At 39.9% G+C, this 22,049-nt stretch overlaps 2 pseudogenes across 2 annotated transcripts in view; both read left to right on the top strand.

Annotated features, from left to right (window-relative positions):
* Positions 1-19,967, top strand: part of LOC309661305 (lysosome-associated membrane glycoprotein 1 pseudogene) — a 121,099-nt pseudogene extending 101,132 nt beyond the window's left edge. Inside the window, exon 3 of the transcript XR_014268400.1 lies at positions 7,167-19,967. The product of XR_014268400.1 is annotated as a lysosome-associated membrane glycoprotein 1 pseudogene (transcript). The remainder of the gene's footprint in view (positions 1-7,166) is intronic.
* On the top strand, positions 2,544-7,174 carry LOC309661356 (pterin-4-alpha-carbinolamine dehydratase pseudogene; annotated as a pseudogene). The gene has a single exon. The product of its transcript is annotated as a pterin-4-alpha-carbinolamine dehydratase pseudogene (transcript).
* Positions 19,968-22,049: the final 2,082 nt, after the last annotated feature.

Raw genomic sequence — 22,049 nt, forward strand, 5'->3', positions numbered from 1 at the left:
CCATTCTCATTAGCTGGAACCCTTTTAAACCTAGAACAAAACTATGTAAAATTAGAAGGAAGAGTGATAGGGATTCTAGCATAGAATTTCTAGAATTCTATTGCTCCAGAAATCATCTAAGGGAATATACTGGACCTCTGTCAGCAACTCTGCTTTTATATATTTAGCTTGAAGATGTGCAAAAATTAAACACACATACACTATATTTTTTTTAATAATCTTTTACCTCACTGTACTTTGCTAACATCACTTCATTGACAAATAGTTTACCTTATTATGAAATACTAGGAAACAGTTCTTATCTTTGCAGTTTAGAAGGTTAATAATGATTAAAATAAACGTTAGTGAACTACCTTTCCCAGTTACTCAGTATCATCCTTTGGCATAACATTGGCGAATCACAACAAGGAAAGGGAGCTGCAGTCAGGCCCTACCACTAGTGAAATGTTCTCCTTTATGTTTCGCATACTTCCTATACTTTGAATCTACTTCTTTCTGTTATAACTACAGCACAGAGAGTGATCAGTTTGGCAGTTTTCACCTTTATAATGAACCATCTATGTACCAAGTCATTGTTATTAAGCCACTCAGCTTTGCTCAGGCTGAAGATCTTCCTTGCGTTGAGAGATGTTCTTTTGGCCTGCTCATTTGAACTACGTATATAAGCAGTGTGAAGTCTATAAGAACCCACAGTATCTTAACTGGACTTCAAAGAGCACATATTTCTTTTAATCATCTTTTTAGAAGAAAAACATGTTACAGCTTCTTTGGACTGAGTCCCTGGCAAAGGGCAAGAGGGAAGTTTTTCCTGGTCTGGCATGAATTCTGAAAATTCAGGATCTTCCTGACTAGAGACCCGTATTGTTTGCCCAAGGAAATGCCCATAGCCAAGTTTCAGGTTCTGCAGGGAACACCTATGTCTTGGTTGTACTCCAAGATGTTCTAGAAACCTTGGGAAACACAGCTAGTCCTAAGCAAAGTTTCAGACTGAGAATTGTCTGACAATTTTTCATTTCCCACTTATTTTTTTCTCTCCTCCATCATATTTTATACCCCAGAAACCCCAGGCTCTCATCGTAGTTCTCATTTATCCCCACTTGTACTATGTCAACCTGTTAGAGGCTAGTTTTAATTATTATATTGGAAAAGGAGTGACAAAAGATAGCTAATTTTAATGACTGCATCATTTGCTATCACATATTCTAAAGGCAAACGTGATGAGCACAGATCTATTGCTTCACTCAAAATAATCGAAATTAGAGGTTAGATTTCAGACAGAATTACAAGCAGGTGAAGAAACATCCTAGAGATAGAGTCCTTTTCCTTATCTTTTAAGCCCAACCACATGGGCTCTGACTTCATCTAAGCATGCATTTGGATCTGCATTTGGAAAACGAAGTAACTTATTTAAGATGTGGTTGGTATTTCATGTTATCACTATGTTAATCTAATTCAAGCAAATTGCAGGGATACAGGGACCCTATTAATCTCTGAAACATCCTCCTAAAGCTCTAGCGAGAGAAAGGATCCTGTTGTCCAAGAGAAAGGGTCCTGTTCTTTTGGTAAATCTGTGGGAATACTGAATTTGGGTCATGTTGAAATAGGCAGTTGCCAAAGTGGCCAAAATAATTACTTATTTATGGCTTTCTTATTAAGATGTATATTTAGGCAAGTGTCTGATTCTAAGGTACACATTCAGGCACCACGCTGGGCATAGGGGAATGTGATAGATGCCTCCTCAGGAAGAAAATAGAAGGGTGTTTCACAGATTAAATTCAGAAACAACCAACAAAAAGGCTTAGGGAGACATGGCTTGTCCAAGGAAAAGTGATTTATTAAAAAAGTGATTTCATAAAACTGGACACCAAAGCGCTAAGGGGAGGTTTATATAAAATAGTAGACGTGGTCAGTATCTGTAAGATAGAAGTTTGGTAAGATAGGACATATAATGTGATACGAAGACATGCAAAACTGACTATAATCAAATCTAAACTGTAAAGTTCTCAGGGGTGTCTTCTAAAAGGGTATTCACTGAAGTTCCATGAGTTGGGAAGTCTCACTGTAAGAAGTTATGTGATGGATAACAGGTTATTGGTATATGAGAGAGAGTACTATGTTTTAAAAAATGCCACAATGCCATCTGACGATTCAAGTGGTCTGAGACTCTGTGTTAACGCTTGTCACTATTTACCTTTTTGAGCTGTCAGAATTCCAAGACAATGAGGTATAACAGAAAGGACGTGGAAATTGGAACTGGGAGGCCTTTCCATCATAAGCTGTTCAGTCTCTCTGAATCTTAGGCACAGGACTAGAGTGTGTAAGAGCCTTTCAGTTGTATAATTCTGTGATTTTGTGAATATGACGTACATGAAAGCACTGCCAAAATATGCTGGCATAAAATCACAGAATTTTAAAGGAGTGTTTTATCACGGTATGGTGAATGGGTAAATTTTAAAATGTGCTTTATTTGTGAGTTTATTCTCAACAAGTTTCTAGTAATGATTAGATATTTCTCCTGATACTTTGTCTATCGTTTGTTAAAAGAAAACCATAGGGCTTCCCTGGTGGCGCAGTGGTTGAGAATCTGCCTGCCAATGCAGGGGACACGGGTTTGAGCCCTGGTCTGGGAAGATCCCACATGCCGCGGAGCAATTAGGCCCGTGAGCCACAATTACTGAGCCTGCGCGTCTGGAGCCTGTGCTCCCAACAAGAGAGGCCGCGACAGTGAGAGGCCCGCGCACCGCGATGAAGAGTGGCCCCCACTTGCCGCAATTAGAGAAAGCCCTCGCACAGAAACGAAGACCCAACACAGACATAAATAAATAAATAAAACTAAATTAAATTTAAAAATTAAAAAAAAAAAGAAAAAGAAAACCATATATGTGTTGCTACATAGCTAAAAAAAAAAAAAAAAAAGTGGTGAATGGATAATTGGGGCAGTCTGAGTCTTAACCCCATTCTGGGAGTTGAATTGCCTGCCAGGGACCTAAATCTCTGACATCAGAGAGAGTAATGTCTTCGTCTGTGTGACCATAATAAGTCCCGTGTCAGAGTCTTAGGGAACGTGAACAAACACAGAGATACCGTCCATTTCATTTTTCTGTGTAGAGATCCCCATCCAGTTGGGCCTCATCTGGCTTGCTCTTACTAGGATAGAGAGAGCTTTCAGGCTGGAGGGCTCAAGCGTCTCAAGAGGACCGCTGCAGCCCACAGAATGGAAGTGGGTGGAGGGGAAGATGGCTGTGTCTAGAGCAAACTCTGCCTCCCCCTTAGCAGGTTAGGACAACAGATGCTTATTAGCAACAACAGGAAGAACTGGCAGACACCTTGGGGATGAAGTACAATAACTTCCACATGCTTTACATCATTCCAAGAACATCACTTTTAAAAACACTGTTGAGGTTTTGCTTTTGTTTTTTTTTTTTGGTTTAGAATTTGTTTTTAGTTTTTATTAGAGTATAGTTGCTTTACAGTGTTGTGTTAGTTTCTACTGTACAGCAAAGTGAATCAGCTCTACGTATACATATATCCCCTCTTTTTTGGATTTCCTTCCCATTTAGGTCACCACAGAGCATTGAGTAGAGTTCCCTGTGCTGTACAGTAGGTTCTCATTAGTTATCTATTTTATACATGGTATCAATAGTGTATATGTGTCAGTCCCAGTCTCCCAATTCATCCCCCCCCTTCCCCCTTGGTATCATGCATTTGTTCTCTACATCTGTGTCTCTATTTCTGCTTTGTAAATAAGATCATCTATACCAATTTTAACACTGTTGAGTTTTTAAAGAACTCTTTTTGGATCTACTTTAAGATAATTTTTAATCAATGTATTATAGCTTAATGGATAAGAGTTCAACTCTGATTTGGAATCAGACTCCCTGGCCTCAAAATGCACTTTACCATTTACTTTGAGCAAATTATTTAACCTTCTTGTGTGTCAGTTTCCTTATTGGTAAAATGCTGATAAAAAGGATATGTACCTTATAGGATGGCAGAGAGGATAAAAGGAGTACTTAGCAAGTGCTTATCAGTAGAATGATCAATATTTATTAGTTATTATTATTGTTATTTTTATGTAAAACAGGTTTCTGTAACTAAAACCTCAGGCAGCTGATAAATGTGTTTATTAAATCCAAACTCCACTAGCATTTCATTTTCTTTTATTTCTTTTATAGTCAAGGTTCAGATGTACTATTCCAGAAATCTTTCAAGCTTCTAATTGCTCTCAGGGCCATCCACCGTTGTGCCTGTCATTCAATTTCTTTTGGTAATTCCCCATTTTCTCTGTCTTACTAGCTTTAAACGAAGTTGTAAAATGTGTGAAACCAGTAGACACTAACCCTAACCCCATTATCTCATACTCTGAATTATTAGCTTTAAGTGTTTTTCCTTGCCTGTCTTGTTCTTTATTAAGCATCCCACCCAGGGAGGGATAAATTGGGAGATTGGGATTGACATATGCAGACTGCTATATATAAAATAGATAATAAGAACCTACTGTATAGCACAGGGAACTCTACTCAATACTCTGTAAATGACCTATATGGGAAAAGAATCTAAAAAAGAGTGGATATATGTATATGTATAACTGATTCACTTTGCTGTACACCTGAAACTAACACAACATTGTAAATCAACTATACTCCAATAAAAATTAATTTAAAAAAAGCAAAAGGTTGAGAGTTACCAAAAAAAAAAAAAAAAGCATCCCACCCAAGAGCCTTCTAATGATATGGTATGGACCTTTCATTTTATTCTCTCAGTTATTATAAAAATTTAGATGGTAAGTATCTCTTGGAAATACGGAACTATAGGACACGCTCGCCTCCTCCACTGCCACCCGCTGCTGCCGGCGTCCACGCTGCACACAGCATGGCTGGCAAAGCACACAGGCTAAGTGCTGAGGAGAAGGACCAGCTGCTGCCGGACCTGCGGGCCGTGGGGTGGAACGAGCCAGAAGGCCAGGATGTCACCTTCTAGCAGTTCCATTTCAAAGACTTCAGTAGGGCCTTTGGCTTCATGATGAGAGTGGCCCTGCAGGCTGAGAAACTGGACCACCATCCTGAATGGTTTAACATTTGCGACAAGGCCCACATCACCCTGAGCACTCACGAGTGTGCGGGCCTTTCAGAACTGGACATAAATCTGGCCAGCTTCATCGAGCAAGTAACAGTGTCCATGACATAGACCCTGCCCTTCCTCTCTGAGTTCTTCAGGGGAAAGGGGGACTGAACTGGGGATCCAGAGAGGAAACTGGGGAGCCCCAAGATGTTGCTGCAGTCAAAACTGACAAGTCGATCCTGTTGCCTCCGTTTAGAGGCAAGTCTCTGCCATCGGAAAAGGCCAGCATCACTGCCAACACCAGAACTTAGACCACTTTTCCCCCCACCACTCTCTTCCTCCTTGGGGCTCTTTCACATGTACACTGATTTGAATAAGTTCTTCTCTTGCTTTACAACTTTCCAGCGACAGCAACGATTTCTTTCCAGGCAGTGTCTTGCTCCCTTCCTGATTCATTTCCCAAGAAGCTGTGATGGAAACTGTGTCTAAGATAAAGTCTGATCTTAGAAACCAGAACCCTAAAGTCATCCTCATCCTATGTGACAGACATGCATGTGCTATTATGCCTCAAATAAAACCACTGTTTCACTTGGAAAAAAAAAAAGAAATATGGAAGTATAAAGTTCAAAATTTCCACTCCTTTACTCTGCTCCCATGTCTGCCTGTGCCTCAGTTCTCTCCATCTCCTGGAGATGATCAATAAAAGATGATCAATAAAATAGATGATCAATTAAAGCCCCCCAAGAATTGAGACTGTCTTTCAAAGTCCCACAAATATTTTCTAGCTAGTGCTGTTATAAGATAAACTTCAGATTCTGTGGTTTTGCATATTTCTCTTCTTAATGCACAACCTGTCTTCTGCTCCCATTCTTGCAAACAGTTCTTAGAAAGCAGTGAGTAGAAAGCTCTCACTGGTGTTAACAAGTGAGAAATGTCAACTTTCTAGTGTTATCTCTCCTAGTAGATACAACATTAGCCTAAAATTATTCATGATGATCTCAACATGATGGTGGGCAGAGGAAATGACCAGTATTGATTCTGGCAGCTTCTCAGGACCATATCAATAATTATATGCAGGCACTACTTATTCTATCAATGATGTCTCTAAGCAAATTATCTCTGAAGATAAAACATGTTCCTTGTTTAGGTCAATTCTGCCTGAGGTGATATTTTACACAAGCTTTACAAAAGACCCTGTTAAGACAAGCTAGTTTTACCTGCAATAGTTTTTCACTGTAACTAACTTTTATGGGTGACATTGGTAACATATACTATGTGTTGATAAACGCAACGAATCACTTTTTATCATTTTAAAATCACTTCCACTTTTACAAAAGCTCCTCTAAAGCCATAGTACCTGGAATTTTATTTCTCTTTCACCTAGAACATCTTTCTAACAGTTAAAAAATTACATGGAAGGGGCAAAAAAAAAAAAATGGAATGAGAAATATCACTCCTCTGTTCTTCAGAAAGAAGAATAATAAGCATTTCTAGAGTGTCTATCACTCTCCAGGAAGTGTGTTTGGCACTAGAGATATATATGCATTTCAACCAGAGATTTTCCTTGTTGTCAAGTATTTTATAATTTTTAAGAGAAACTTAGAAAAATAAAAAAGGATACAATCATATGTTAAAGGTACATATAATCAAAAAAACACATATAATCATGTAAGAATGCAAGTGTGCTCAACATACTATAAGAGTTCAAATGAGGGACATTTAATTCAGACTGTAGATACCAGAGAAGTTTTTCAGAGCAGGTGACTTTCACTGAGCATGTGTGTGTGTGTGTGTTTGTGTGTGTGTGTAAAATTACCTAGACACAAAAAGTGGGATCTCATTCCAGGAGCAGGAAAACAGAACATAAGCATTGTCCATGAGAAAATAATTGGGCCCAATGGTTCCAGTATCCCATTAGATGCTCTAACATGGGTTGGAAGATAAAGATAGCAGAACAGAGACCAAAGACTCCTTAGGTGTCTGTGAAGCCATGGGTTGACCATAAAACAGTGTAAGATGAATGAGTCGTGTCATGGACCCTTCTTACTGTCATTGCTGCTCACTGATTCCACTTCTGCCTGTGCCTCACTTCTCTCCATCTCCAGGAGCCTGACAGTCTCCACTACTCTACGCAAATGCCATCCCTGCTAAAATGTCCCCCTTTAGCACCATCAGTGGCATCAATTCCACCAGAGTGGAATTATCTCAAGCTATGAAAAGAACCAGAATCAACTTACAGGTAATGTAAATCCCCCCAATTATTATTATGTTGCTTCCATTCTCTGCTATGTACATTCTTTATAAATACAACGTTCTTTCCTGTCGTGTTGGAAATGTGAGCCCACTGTGACTAAGGTCATATTTAATACAGACCCAACATTTTGTTGGCACTCCCTAAATGTTAAATAGTAATGAGAGGAGATGAAGTAGTACAAGAACAAGAAAGTGATTAAAATAGATCCCAATCGATTCCAGCTGCATTAGAAACATAAGGGGGAAAAGTGAACACTTATTATCAAATTATAAAACCGAAAATATGTCTAGGAAAGTGTGGGCTATTTAAAATCATTAGATAGTTTTGAACTGAAATCCCTTAAAACTATACAACAAAAAAGTATTTTCCAGATGTCCTTTATACCGATATGGAGAACGTAAAATATACTTCCCTTACAATTTGGATTTTTAAACATTTATTTATGATCATATTAAAATGTGAAGTTTTACTCATTGTTTTAGATATTTAGTCAGGTGAGTATCTGACTAATGAATAACACATGGTACAGAAAATATATATATACATTTTAATTTTAGCTTTTCTGAAGCCCATTGTTCATTTCAGGCTGCCTTACTGAGAGTCCTTGCACTAAACGCCTCTGGTTGCATTCCATTCAAGACAAAGGCATATTTTAGGGATGTACCTCTCACAAAGAGGTATTGATGGACCAGGAATCAGAGTTTGGACAAATGAACATTTCATTATAACACAGCCTAATTGTTAAAGCTCTTCTTATTGAAAAGAATAAAAATTTCATTAGTCAGTAGCTCAGCATGAACTCCTCCTCTTTTTCCCCACAATGCACAGTAAGAATGGCCGTTTTAAGCTTATCATTGAACATTTTGGAAATGTTGGTTCTTCCTTCCTTTTGCTCTAAATACACTAAGAAGTATTTTAGTAACAATTATGAAAAAAAATTGGTAATAATTTTAAGCTAAACTTTATACGTGGAATTGTGAAAAAAAATCTCAGTGATCACAGGCAAATGTAATTTAAGAGCTGCCTGGAAGGGCTGCTTTTTTCATTTTAGGGCCCTGGGATCGTTTTTATGGGATAATAAGGATTCATAGGACCACCGTAAAGCTCAAATAAGATGAAGACATAAGTACTTTAGAAACTATAAAGGATTTATAGAGCTAAGGGAATAAAATTTGCATTGGTAATTCTTATCTCTATACAGCTTTTAATTTTAGTATCTTTTCAGCTTCTCCAGGAAAGATATGTATTGATCACTGCCCTAAGTGTAAAAACTGAAACAGGGAAGGACCAAGATACAGTGAAGATCACTAATCTGGCACTCAGAATTCCTGTTATTAATTAGATGATAATGTTGAGTATGTCATGTAAACAGCTGAGAGCTTAGTGTGTCCTAGTGGTGAAAATGCGGTGGGTAGACTAGATGAAGAACACAAATGCATAGCAACCAATAGCCCTCACACCTGAGTGTGCATTGCTAATTTATCATAGAAGTGGTTCTGGCTAAGACAACGCGGTCTCAGAATCTTTGTTGACAGTACGCCAATCAAAGCTGGCTCTCCAGGAACTAGACAGTCTCTAAGAGTTTCCTTTTCCAGGCCTAAGAACCTATAGTTGTCACCTGTGAATGTAGATCAATCGCGTTATCCATTCTCACCTTTATTGCTCCTCCTCCCTCATCTCCTACCTCTCTCTCTCACTCAACCTGCTCCAGTCACACTGGAGGTATGTCTTTGTCTCACAAACTTTGCAATGACTATACCCTCTGCCTAGAATACTCTACTCTCACGTGTCCACGTGTTCACGCTGTTATCTTCCCCAAGTCTTCACTAATCTCAGCCTTTCAATGGTGTTCACAGGAGTTGGTAAACTATAACCCATGGGCTGAATCTGGGCCCCTGTCTGTGTTTGTATGGCCCACAAAGTAAGAATGGCATTTACATTTTCAGTTGAAAAATACATAAGTCAGAAGAAGAAATTATATTCTGTGGCACATGGAAATTACATGAAATTCAAATTTCAGTGTTCATAAATAAAGTTTTATTGAGACACAGGCTGCTTTTGTGCTAAAATGGTCGAGTTGAATGGTGATGGCAGAAACCACATGGTCCACAAAGTGTAAAATATTTACTATCTGGTCATTTACAGAATAAGTTTGCCTACCCCTAGGATACACTTAACATTTTGTTAATTACTGGAAGTACTCACCTGCAATCCTGATGCCCTCTCTTTCCCTCTCAATTTTTAAAAATAACATTTATCACATTGTACCATACACTGTCCTTGTATATTATGTATATTGTCTCTCCATAAGAGCACAAATTCCATGAAGTCAGAGGATTTTGTCCACTTTATTATCTGATATATTCCCAGTGCCCTGAACAGTATCTGGTACATAGTAAATATTCAATAAATATAATTCTGGAATGAATGAATTATATGGAAGATACCTGCATTACGTAGAAATATATTAGGTGGAGTAGTCACAGGAGACTTCAGGAGAAGATGATATTTTAGTGTTAAAGGGTACAAAAGACTTAGGGAACATTTTTCCTAGAAAGGGGTACTGAATGAAAGAACATGTGTGTAGGGTAGCCTAGATGTAATGCAGAGCCCGGGAGGTAGAGAGGAGGTGGAAAGTAGGCTGAGCCCAGGTTGTGGAAGACTTGGAATGTCTGATTAAGATGCTTGAGTATAATCTTATAAAAAATAGATATTTCAGAAAGATCTGTCTGATAATGATATGATATATACAGTATGAGTTGGAGCAGGTAAAATACATGTGAGAATTGTAATAGCTTGTGTTCAGGCTTCTAAGATTGGACAGTGGCAGATGAAGTGAAAGAGAAAGGACACAGGGAAAAAGGAAGGAGTAACCAATGGTACCTTCACTATTGTGACCTTTGGTGAAAAAAATGTTTTTGTTAAAAGTTGAAAGGCAGCAGAAAAGAGAAAGCATTAAAAAATAAAAACCAGTCTGCTTCAGTTCTTTGTAGTTTATTGAATAAATATGCATACAGTTCCCAGTTTAAGACTTCTGTAGATTTTATGCCTCAGAGAAGGCATATATGATGATAAACCTGACAATATAAATGAAACCAATTAGATTTTAGTAGAGTTAGATTAGTTGAACTACTTCAGAATGAAGTCAGAATGGGTTTCACTCAGGTAGATTTTACTTGTGCCATTTGTGTTAAACAGAGATAATAAATCCAAATATACATGATAGTGCCTAAAATTTTTTTGTAAAAGTAGTAGCATGACATAATTCTAAGTGAAAGACAAGAAAATATCACATACAATTTGATTCAGTTTATGTAAAATTTTATATATACTTAAGATGGAATTTTAGGCTGTATTCTCTTCTCCATATTTTCTGTATTATTTGAGCTTTTTTTTCTGCAATGACTATATTATTTTTTTTTACAATCACAAAAAAGCTATTTTTATATTAAACTATTAAAAATGACAGGTTGGATGTATAGCAAATATCTCCATAGATTTGTTTAGATATTAAGAACAGATTCATGCTACAAACTATTTATTTGCTATGAAGAGAATCAGGAAGTATTTAGCAAAGTTTGAGATAATAATTAATGTTCAAATAAGCTGACTGTCAAGTACATTTGAAATGTTTTTAGTCTAGTAAGAACAGGCAATTGACTGATTAAACTAAGATTATGAATTTTGGAAACTAGACCTCGGTCCAACGGCAAAGAATCACTTGTCGCTTGAGTCATCTTTAAAATGGATGATGGTAATCTTTCCTTAAAGGGTTATTTAAAAGAATTAATATAAAGGATATAAAACACCTGTCTAGTGAGTAGCTGTTCCAAAAATGATAGCTATTATTATTAAGAATTGGGTAAGTACTAAATAAAATAAATCAGAGTTTGAGGGTCAAGCTACATTTACTTAATCCTTTACTTAATTTGTTCCACTTAATGCCATGAAGTACTGTGCTAAGTACAGGTGAATACATGTATGATCAAGGGCCTGCCCTGTCTTTAAGGCATAAACAATACGTTTAATAAGGTGTTACAGATGCTATGACTCAAGTTCCTATACAACAGAGAATTTAAATCAGGCCACCTCCCCAGTGAAAGTTCAGCATATAAAACTATGTGCTTTGGTGTGCCCTGATGCTTTTCACTAAAAATATATGTAAAAGCACTTCTATTTGGAAGCTGTTCTTTTATTCATCCATTCATTGAACAGTTATATATTGAGCATCTTCCATTTTCAAACATTCTTCTTGGAGCTGGCCCTATACCAACAAAGACAAACAAGATTTCTTCTCCCACAGAAGTTTCAATCTAATGAAGGCAGAAAAATAAACTAGGAAAAAAATAGAGAAGATAAATTCAGTCAATACTATAAAGAAAATCAAACACGGTGGTATGATGGACCAGGCTAATTTAGCTTTGATAGTTGAGTAAGGCTTTTCTGAGCGAGGAGTATCTGACCTGAAACCTGAATGATGAAGCTCCCGTCATGTAGAGAGAGAAAATTTGACCGGAGGGAATTCCAGACTCAGGAAATAGCTAGTACAAATCACCTAAGGCGGGACCAAACTTAACCAGTTCAATAAACAGAACTGTTTGAAACTATGGTTGAAGAAACAGGGGAAAGAGAAGGAAGCTGTGAAGTCAGAGAAGTGTTCTCAACTATAAGCTTGAATATGAACTCCCCTATGTAGCAGAAAGTTACAAAGAATCCTGACGTTTCAAAATGCAAGGATTTAATTCAATATTCTAGAACGCTTGAGGTCATCTACTCTACCTAATCGTGTAATTCATTTACTTATTCGATCAACAAGTATTTGGGGACTTCCCTGGTGGTGCAGTGGTTAAGAATCCGCCTGCGCAAAGGGAATGCTTCTGTCTCCAGTCTCCTGATGGCTTTTGGAAGAGGCCATATGCTGACCCTCACAAGTTTCGCAAGAAATGCAACACGTTAGTGTCCAGCTGATGCGTTTTGTTTATAACTTGTCAGATACAGGGATTTTCCCCAATTCGAGCTCCAGGGCAATCAAGACTGCGGAATCCGTAACCGACACCAAGGGAGACATAAAAAGTACAGGTGTGAGAGCAGCAATCAGATCCGCATGCGCAGCGTGACCATCGGGCTCCGTGACGCCACCCTCCAGGCCTACCTCTCCAGCAACAGCTTCTGCAGGCAGGAGACGACCTGTGAGCGAGCCTGGCCCTCCCCGCCCACGCCGCCCCAGTCCTCGCCCACCCCGGCGCCCAAGAGACCCTCGGGGTCCAAGTACAACGTGAGCGTCACCAGCGGGACCTGCCTGCTGGCCAGCATGGGGCTGCAGCTGAACGTCACCTGCAGGACGAGGGACAACACAACGGTGACCAGAGAGTTCAACCCCAACAAGACCACCTTTGCGGGGAGCTGCACAGCCCAGCTGGGGACCCCGGAGCTCCAGTTTGCGATGAACGCAATTGCAGCCGGGTTTTTCCTGCAAGGAGTCCAGCTGACGCTGACTCCGCCCGATGCCGGAGACCCCGCCTTCAAGGCCGCCCACGGCCCGCTGAGGGCGCTGCAGGCAGCCGCCGGGAGCTCCTACGAGGGCAACGCTGAGGAGCGCGTGCGGGTTCCCGAGACCTATTCAGGGTGTGGGTCGGCGTTCCGCGTGGACGGGGACAAGTTTGGGCCTGTGGAGGGGGGTCAGCTGGGTGAGAACAGCATGCTGAGCCCCATCGCCGTGGGCGGCGCCCTGGCAGGGCTGGTCCTCAGCGTCCTCATCGCCTACCTTATTGGCCGGAAAAGGAGCCACGCCGGCTGCCAGACCATCTAACCGGCCGCCCGCACCCGCCGCGGACCAGCAGCAGCTGCGCGGCCTCGGGCCGGTTCCCTGGGATAAGATTGCTGTTGAGGGAGGCACCCTTTCTTGCAAACATCTGCTTTATCCAATGTGAAGTTCATCCGGCCACAGTTACTATTGACAAAAGAGCAACTATGGAAATGACGGTGTTAATTTTGCTAACTGGGTTAAATATTTTGCTAACTGGTTAAACATTAATATTTACCAAAGTAGGACTGGAAGGGGGGTGGGGGTAAGAGAGCTTTTCTAAATGGGCACTGGCTCCACTATCATTTGGCTTTTTAAGATTTTGGTGTTTGATCGCTTCACTCTTTAGTCGGGTGTAAGCCTTGCAAAGGGAGCGTCTCTGGTCTTAATGCTTTGATGAAGGCTGGTAGCCGTGAGCCTGACGCGCTGAAGAAATCAGTAGGAACGAGAATCGTAGAGCAGTGGTACGAAGAAGCAGACCTGGGAGGCTTAAATTAAGCTTTAGAAACCAGGGCGGGACCGGCCCCTCGAGCATCGGTACTCCAGGACGCCGGGTCCTCGGGCTTTCCACGCTCTGCCACTCGAGAGCTTGCACTTTTTAAAACAGAAAAATGGGCGTTATTTTTATTTACTCTTTTGTAAAGTAATTTTCCTTCTGTTGGAGGTTTCGGTTGATCCTTTGTCTGCACTGTGTACAATAATCGTTTCACTCAGATTCATCACTTGCACCTGGGTGGCCTGTGTGCCGAGGAACATCCCCTCCTGGGACGCGTTGCCCTAAGGATGCTGATAAAAAAGTCTTTTTGTTAAAAAAAAAAAAAAAAAAAAAAGATATCCGCTTGCCAATGCAGGGGACACGGGTTCGAGCCCTGGTCGGGGAAGATCCCACATGCTGCGGAGCAACTAAACCTGTGCGCCACAACTACTGAGCCTGTGTTCTAGAGCCCGCAAGCCACAACTACTGAGCCTGCGTGCCACAGCTACTGAAGCCCTTGTGCCTAGAATCCATGCTCCGCAACAAGAGAAGCCACCGCAATCAGGAGAAGCCCGCGCACTGCAAGGAAGAGTAGCCCCCGCTCGCCGCAACTAGAGAAAGCCCGCAGGCAGCAACGAAGACCCAGTGCAGCCAAAAATAAATAAATAGATTTATTTTTTTTAAAAAACAAATATTTGTAAACACCTACCAAATACAAAGCCTTCAAGAAATTTAACCCATAGGAAAGCTCAGGTGTATACACTTTGTGTCAGAAGTTAAAGTCTCATACAGACAGGGAGAGATCACTTCTTGCTGGGCAAATCTGAGATTTCATGGTTGAGTTGGCATTTGAGCTAGGGTAGGTGGGTAGGATTTAAACGTAAAATACGATGATGCTGAGGGACACAAGAAGGCCTTCTAGGAAACAACGTGAGTAAAAGCACAGAGATAAGTTGTTTAGGTAATAATAGCATGCTGTTTGAAATTCCTCTTATAAAACATCTTTGAGTTTTAAAATTCAACAGATCATTGTGAAACCTAAACTTGACCTTTTCACATTTCTGTCTCCCACTTTCCTTTGCAAGAAATTACGTGTGTGTGTCAATCAGAATTCTGTGAGCTACATCACAGGTCTTCTACATGCATTGAGCAGTAGGGTGAGATGAAATGGATAAGCCTTTCCTCCTAACTTTACAATATAGCCATGCTGGGTCTTCTGCTAAACAGTGAAGTGCAGAAGGAAAGGCCCAAAGTATGAGGGTCATCAACTACAGAATTCCACAAGGTCTGGCGATCGCCAAGGCTACGAGTCACTGGGCAGCCCAGTGCCCACCAGGCCTGGTAAACCAAGAAGTGATGTTAAGGAAGTGGAAACTGGCTGATTTGTATGAATTTGTTTAATCTGTTCTCAACCAATAACATGATTTACATCAGATGATGTGCTTATGACACACCTGGATTCAGAAAGGCAGTCATTAGGTTATGAACTCATTGTTTCCTTTTCAGAAAAATTGACCTCACCCATTAGCCCTTTAATAAATTAGTCTTCCTAAAGCTTACCACTATCTCCATAACACCTCCTCAACTGTTCACAAATGTTATTTCACAAGTACCAATGCTTCTTCTCAAATATGTCAGGTTTGCAGGGGTTTTATTGCCACATTTCAGGTTGATTAATGTAAGAACATATAAGTAAGGGCTTAAACTGTTGATGCCTCATGGACAGGTAGGGCTGAAGATCGCTGCCAGTAGATAAAATAGTTGGCGATAGAACAAGATTATATTTATAATAAAGACACAGGTCTTAGGTCCTAAGTAATAACTCCTTTACATCTATCCATTTATACAACTTGCAATCTTCTACCCTCTTGCAATTGTCAGGCACCTGACATATATCAAACAATTAATACAAATAGGGTTGATGTTTGGGCAAATTGGACACGAGAAAGATTTTAAGATTTAATTCTAGGGGTCAGTGGTAAAAGGCAGAGTTTTCATGAACATGAGTTCCCTAGAATTTCTTCAACTCTGTCAGTGGCAGCAGTACTTCCATGTATTGATTCAGGAAATGTTTATTGAGGGCTTACTCTGTAACAGTCACTGTGCTAGAAGGTAAAGATCCAATGTGACAAAAGAGAGAGTCCCTGCATCACGGAATTACAGAAAAGGAAAACTAAAAGGACAATACAACTGATGAGGAAACTTCAGAGGACGGAGAAGTAGCAAACCTGGGCTTTGAGCCTCAGGGCTGTCTTCTTGGAAGAAGTACCATATAGCCTGAGACATAGATGAGCAGGTGTTAGTGGGTTGATGGACAAGAGGGTCGCAGAGGTGTGAAGACATAGCTCTTTCAGGAAAGCTACGGCTGGAATGTCAGGATTGGGGTCCCTGGATAACGTCACGTAATATAAATTACGTTACTCTCTAATACTCTCTCAATATGCCCTCTACTTTTCCTACATAATACTTAACACGACGTGCAATTCTATATTTATATAATTTTTAAAAATGTCTATCATTCCTCTGCTTTTTTTGTTATCCCACTTTTGGGCACATAGTAGGCACTCAATATTTGTTGAATCAACAAATGGCTGAGAGGTGAGGGAGGGAATAGAAGAAAAGATGCTAGAGGGACAGCCAGGAGACAAATTAAGCAGGGCTTTCTTGACCATATTAAGGAGTCCTGAACCTTCATTCTAAGAGTAGTAGGAGATAAAGAGCTTTGAGCTACTCTGCATTTCAGAAAGATCACTTTGACTGCAATGTAAAAAAACAGATTGGAAAAGGGCAGGACTCAGTCTGTTAGTTGCCTGAGCCAGCTGAAATTATATCACTGGGAGTGGCCTTAATAGAGAGTTAGGATGAGAAATTGAAAAGGTTTGGTGATTGGTTAGATAAGGAAGGGGAGAACAATGGAGTTCTCCAAAATAACTCATAGGTTTCTGCATAGGGCAGCTAAGTGAATCATGAAGTAAAGCAATGTTTTGTTTTTGTTTTTCGGTGATGGAGAAATGAGATTCAGTTGTGAGCATATTAAGTTTAAAATGCCTGTAATGTCATCTAAGAGATGTTCAGGAGGGAGTTGGATGGATATCTGTCTCTGAAGCTCATGAGAGAAATTTTGGCTGGGGTTAGAGATTTGTGAGCCATCAGAAGATAAAAACATGAAAGTTGTCCTTTGCTGATGCAGCTGAAAGGATTCTTGCAAGTCCTGCTTCCATAGACACTCTCTTAAAGGTCCTCTTCTAGGCTGACTCCAGCCAATCCACGCACAGAGAAATAAATCACAGAAGAAGATTTATAACTTTGGGAAAAATCACATGGTCTTTTTCAGACACTGTAAAGGCCATTATGATGGCAGAGCCAACAAAGTGACAGCTGGACTCTATAGGTCTCTATGTACCAGTTCAAAGTTCATCCTTTCATCTCCTTGCTAAGTAGTGATTCTGTGTCACTAGTTTTCTTTGAGCTTCTTTGAGTAAGAGACACATACATCAGGAAATCTGTCAGGGCATCGTTATCCTACAATGCCACGCTGAATTAATCATTTCGTTCTATTTACACATGCAATTCCCTTTGACCAGAAATTGAAATTGCTTTTCTTATTTGCTACTTCTCAACATGGACCTCTCATTTCATAACTGCCGTGACCTGTGTAGCAAGACTCTATGTGCCTTGGTTGTGTTTTGTTTGATTTGTTTTGTTATACCAACAATGTTTAAAAGAGCAGTTGAACTTGTAGGTGTTATACTTAGGTACAATACAAGTACCTTAGCATGAAGTTCTTTCATCCTACTTATCTCTGGCATTTATTTTAAATGCACACCTTCTGCAGGTATTTGGTTTGTGACCCTTACCCTAAAGTGTTAAGATCAACAACGAAAGCACATACATAGTGCAAAAGTAGGCTAGCGAAGGAAAAGATGAGCTAACGTGTGATGGGCATGGGAAGGAGGAATAGTTTATCAAAACCTCCCTATAGAGATTTTACAGAACAAAAATGAATTTGCCATTTTTCCAGGTACACCTGGCAGAGGAAAGTACACAATAAAAGGCATAACATGAATGAATGAAGCATTTTCAAGGATGTATAGGTAGTAAGGTGTTAATTGTATAAAATGTTTGCAGGCAATAAAGAAGCACCCTGAATGCCATGGTAAGAGTTTTGGGATTACCTTAGACAGAAGGGAGTGAGGAAAGTATTTGATGCCACAGAAAAAAATGATCATTCCCTTTAAAAAGAGCTCCTTGACAGCATTATAGATCATGGATTTGAAGGAAGTAAAGCCAGAAGAACTATTATGTCATTTTCCATGGCATTCATGTCGACACAAATTCGGAATCTACGCTACTAGTGAAACCTTGATCTCTGAAATCATTTACTATAACTGCCTGCTCTTTAAGTCTCCCAGTAAACACACCCTCATTACTTTTTAGGACTAATAGCCCCTTAATTTTTCTTCCTTGTCTAAGCCTATTCTCCCTTCTTGGCTTCACTCCTATCCCTGTTCAGCCTGCAATGTAGGGATCAACGTCTTTGTACTCTCACCAACACTTCCGATTCCTTTCGCCCCTCGACCTGAGCCCAACCTTTATCTTCCAATCCTCTTACTCACTCTTAGTTAACTTCCTCTCTCTGTGGTTTCTAGTTTCCCACAGCTGGAAGTTAGAAAAATCTCTCTAGAGGCCTGTTAAAAATTTTAGAACCTCAACCCAGGCCCAGAGAAACAATCTCCAACAAAAACTGGCTTTTAAAATAATATTCTAGTTGATTCTTTTAATCTGGTAAGTTTAGAAAACAATGCATAGATAAGACCATAATTCCCCAATAGCAACTCCTCTGAATTTATTCCAGAGCCTTAAAGCTGCAGCTCAGCTCTCCTCCCTAATTTGCCTAAATTTAACGCCAAAAGAATGAAACAACTTCATTATTCTTTATTCTCTTGCAAGGATTCTTTACCCTTCCTGTCCCTCTTTTTTCACAGCCTAACCCATCTGTTATAAACTGAATGTTTGTGTCCCTCTCCCCACGTCCCATCCCCCAATCCATATGTTGAAGCCCTAACTACCAATGTGACTGTATTTGGAGATAGGACCTTTATAAATGTAATTAAGGTTAAATGAGGTCATAAGGCTGAGGCCCTGATCTGATAAAATTAATGTTTTCCTAAGAAGAGACATCAGAGAGGGATCTCTGAATCTCTGAGAGGCTCCCCTCACCCCCACCCTGGCTTCTGTCTCTTTCCAAAGAAAGGCCAAATGAGCACACAGCAAGATGGCAGCTGCCTACAAGCCTGAAAAAGAGCTCTTACCAGAACCTGACCATACCGGCACCCTGATCTCAGACTTCCAGCCTCCAGAACTGTGAGAAAGTAAATTTCTGTTGTTTAAGTCCTCCAGTCTGTGCTACTCTGTTATGGCAACCTGAGCAGTCTCATAGACCATCCTTTCCTTATTTATGACCCAAGCCCCTCTTATCTCCTCTGAGACAAGCATCTATTGAATTCCTATTAAGTGCACAGCAAGATAAATTTGGTTCTGGTCCTCATGAAGCTGAGCCTGGGTGGAGAGGATCAGATATTACAAGGTTAACTCTTCCTTTTAGTACTTCTCTTTCTCTCTCTCTCTTTCCTATATTTAATCTCTCTCCCTCCGTCTGTCTCCCTTCTCCTCTTTCTCTCTCTCTCTCACTCCTCCATGCACACCTCCCTCTTTTTTGGTAGTACTCCCTTCTCCTTGATCCCTGGGCCTTCTCTCTCTCTCCCTTTGAACTCATTCTCAAAAAAAAAAAAAGAAAAAAGAAAAAAAATCTCTCCCTCTTTTTAACGTCTCAAGTTACTTGTCAGTTCCCTTCTTTCTACGATATCCAGGATACTCAAAAGAATTAGTGATCCTATCTTAATATAATCATGTATTTATATTGTAATTTTGCAAATATTTTCAGTAAAATAAACATCTGAGCTGTACACACACAAAAAAAGAATAGTCTTCAAAATACATTCACCTTCCTCATTGGCTCTGTCATAAAGAAAGATCTTATACTCTATTGTTTTTGTCTTGTTTTTTTTTTTTTAATTAATTTATTTATTTATTTATTTATTTTTGGCTGTGTTGGGTCTTCGTTTCTGTGCGAGGGCTTTCTCCAGTTGCGGTGAGCAGGGGCCACTCTTCATCGTGGTGCATGGGCTTCTCACTGTCGCGGCCTCTCTTGTTGCGGAGCACAAGCTCCAGACGCGCAGGCTCAGTAGTTGTGGCTCACGGGCCCAATTGCTCCGCGGCATGTGGGATCCTCCCAGACCAAGGCTCGAACCCGTGTCCCCTGCATTGGCAGGCAGACTCTCAACCACTGCACCACCAGGGAAGCCCCTTGTCTTGTTGAAATGTTGACCTCTCCCCACTTGGGTTCATTTCCCTCAGTTCTGATCACTACTCTCCACTCCCTACCACATAAAGTCTCAAGTCGGACTCCAATTGGCACCTTCCACCATTTCTATCTCAAACCAAGGAATTCACTGTCATCTTTCATACTATCTGCTTTCCTTTGACCTGACATGCTTTTGCCACCTCTGTTTCCACATGAAAAAGAAACTCTTGCTGACCTATAAGACCAAGCTGACAAATCACCCTTTTGGAGAAGCCTTACTTGGCCCTTCCATGGCTTAACTCCTCTTGGGTTCCCAAAACACTGGAAATAATTGTAATGACATGTTTATAGGTTTAGTAGACAGGCAGTCCCCTGGTTTTTATATTCCTAGTTCCAGGTACTTATTTAATATTCACTAAATATCTAATGAATGAATAAATGAAAACAAGCTACCTTTTCAGTTCTATCTTGTACCATATAATCCTGTGCCCCATTCAAATCAAACTAGCAGTAACATTTGTTTCTTAATACTTTTCCAAATGCTCCTTATTCATCCCGGAACATACTGACCCCCTCCCCCGCCCTGAGACTTGCTTGCCTAACTCCAAAGGCAGCACCTTCTTTACCCATTAAATGAAATTTCAAATGAATATTTTTGCTGTGACAGATAATGCTGTTTTACTGAACCTAAATCACCAGTGCCTGATTTAAAGGTAGAAATGGTAGAAAGATGTAAAATCAGAATTAAATGTTCTACATTTCAACTTCAACACTACTGTTGAACAACAACATTGTTTTTGAACAATTAGTATAACATCAAACACTATTATAACTGTTTTTCATGTGTCACTAATTTCATCTTCAAAAAAAACTCTATGAAGTAGAAATTATTATCATTTTACAGATCAGGAAATTAAGAGACAGACGGTCAATAACTTGTCTAGTAAAATGATCTAGGCTCTAGAAAACTAAGATTTGGATCCAGGCATCCTAATTCTAGAGCCTGAGCTTTTGACCAGGAAGATTTATTCCATCACCATTTGCTCAGTCTGTATAATCAAATTTCATACATAATCAAACTGCCCTCAAGCAATATAAAATGTTAATTTACTGAGATGTCATCTGATAACTGTAAGACAGGACTGTCTTATTCACTTAAAGATCAGTATTATGGCGAATATGAAATCCATTGAAATATAGTATCTTATCTGATGATTGCTGGAACAGAGAACATAAAAATTATTTTTTGCCATATTACTTACAAGTGAAGTAATTCTGCAAGATGTTTAAAGAGCATGATGGAGGAAAAAGTATAGATGTTTTCCTGAAATGAGTTGTTTTGCACAAAGAAGTGGCTACAAACCAACAAATTACCAATTACAATAAAAATAGAGTCTGACTGCCATGGAGTCTATCCTACCATGTGTTCTGTAATGACTCAGTTATCCTCCCACTTTTCTTTACTTGAACTACAGTAAGTCCCCTACATACAAACCTTCAAGGTGCAAACTTTCAAAGATGCGAACGTGAGTTCACATGTCCAATCACGTAAGTTAGTTCACGTGTCTGGCATACATTGTCACGTTCGTGCATCCTCTACAAGTGGTTGTACTTTTGTGTACTTTACTGTACAGTACTGCATAGAATACAGTAGTACAGTATCTTTATTTCGAGCCCAGGATGTCTGGAAGCAAGCATAAAAGCAGCAATGATGTATTTGGTACTGCTAAGAAGTGCCAAGCAACAACAACGGAAACAAAAGTGAAGATAATTGAGAGGGTAGAGCGAGGTGAAAAAGAGATAGATGTCACTCGTTCTTATAACATGAATCATTCAACCATTGGCATAGTTCTAAAGAACAAGGACAAGATCATGGAACATGTGAACTCTGCTGTGCCAATGATGTCGACAATAAAACTGAAGAAGCATGGAAAAGTGATGAAGGAGATGGAGAAAATTCTCAGTGTGTGGATGCAAGATAAGCATCAGCGTCAAGTTCCGCTCAACTTAATGCTGATTCAAGAGAAAGGTAAAAGCCTTTATGAAGACTTGAAGTAGAAACACGGTGAAGAATCAGAGGGCGCATCTTTTA

This window comes from Balaenoptera physalus (assembly GCF_965194825.1).
Source record: "Balaenoptera physalus genome assembly, chromosome: 5".
In the NCBI taxonomy this organism is placed as follows: Eukaryota; Metazoa; Chordata; class Mammalia; order Artiodactyla; family Balaenopteridae; genus Balaenoptera; species Balaenoptera physalus.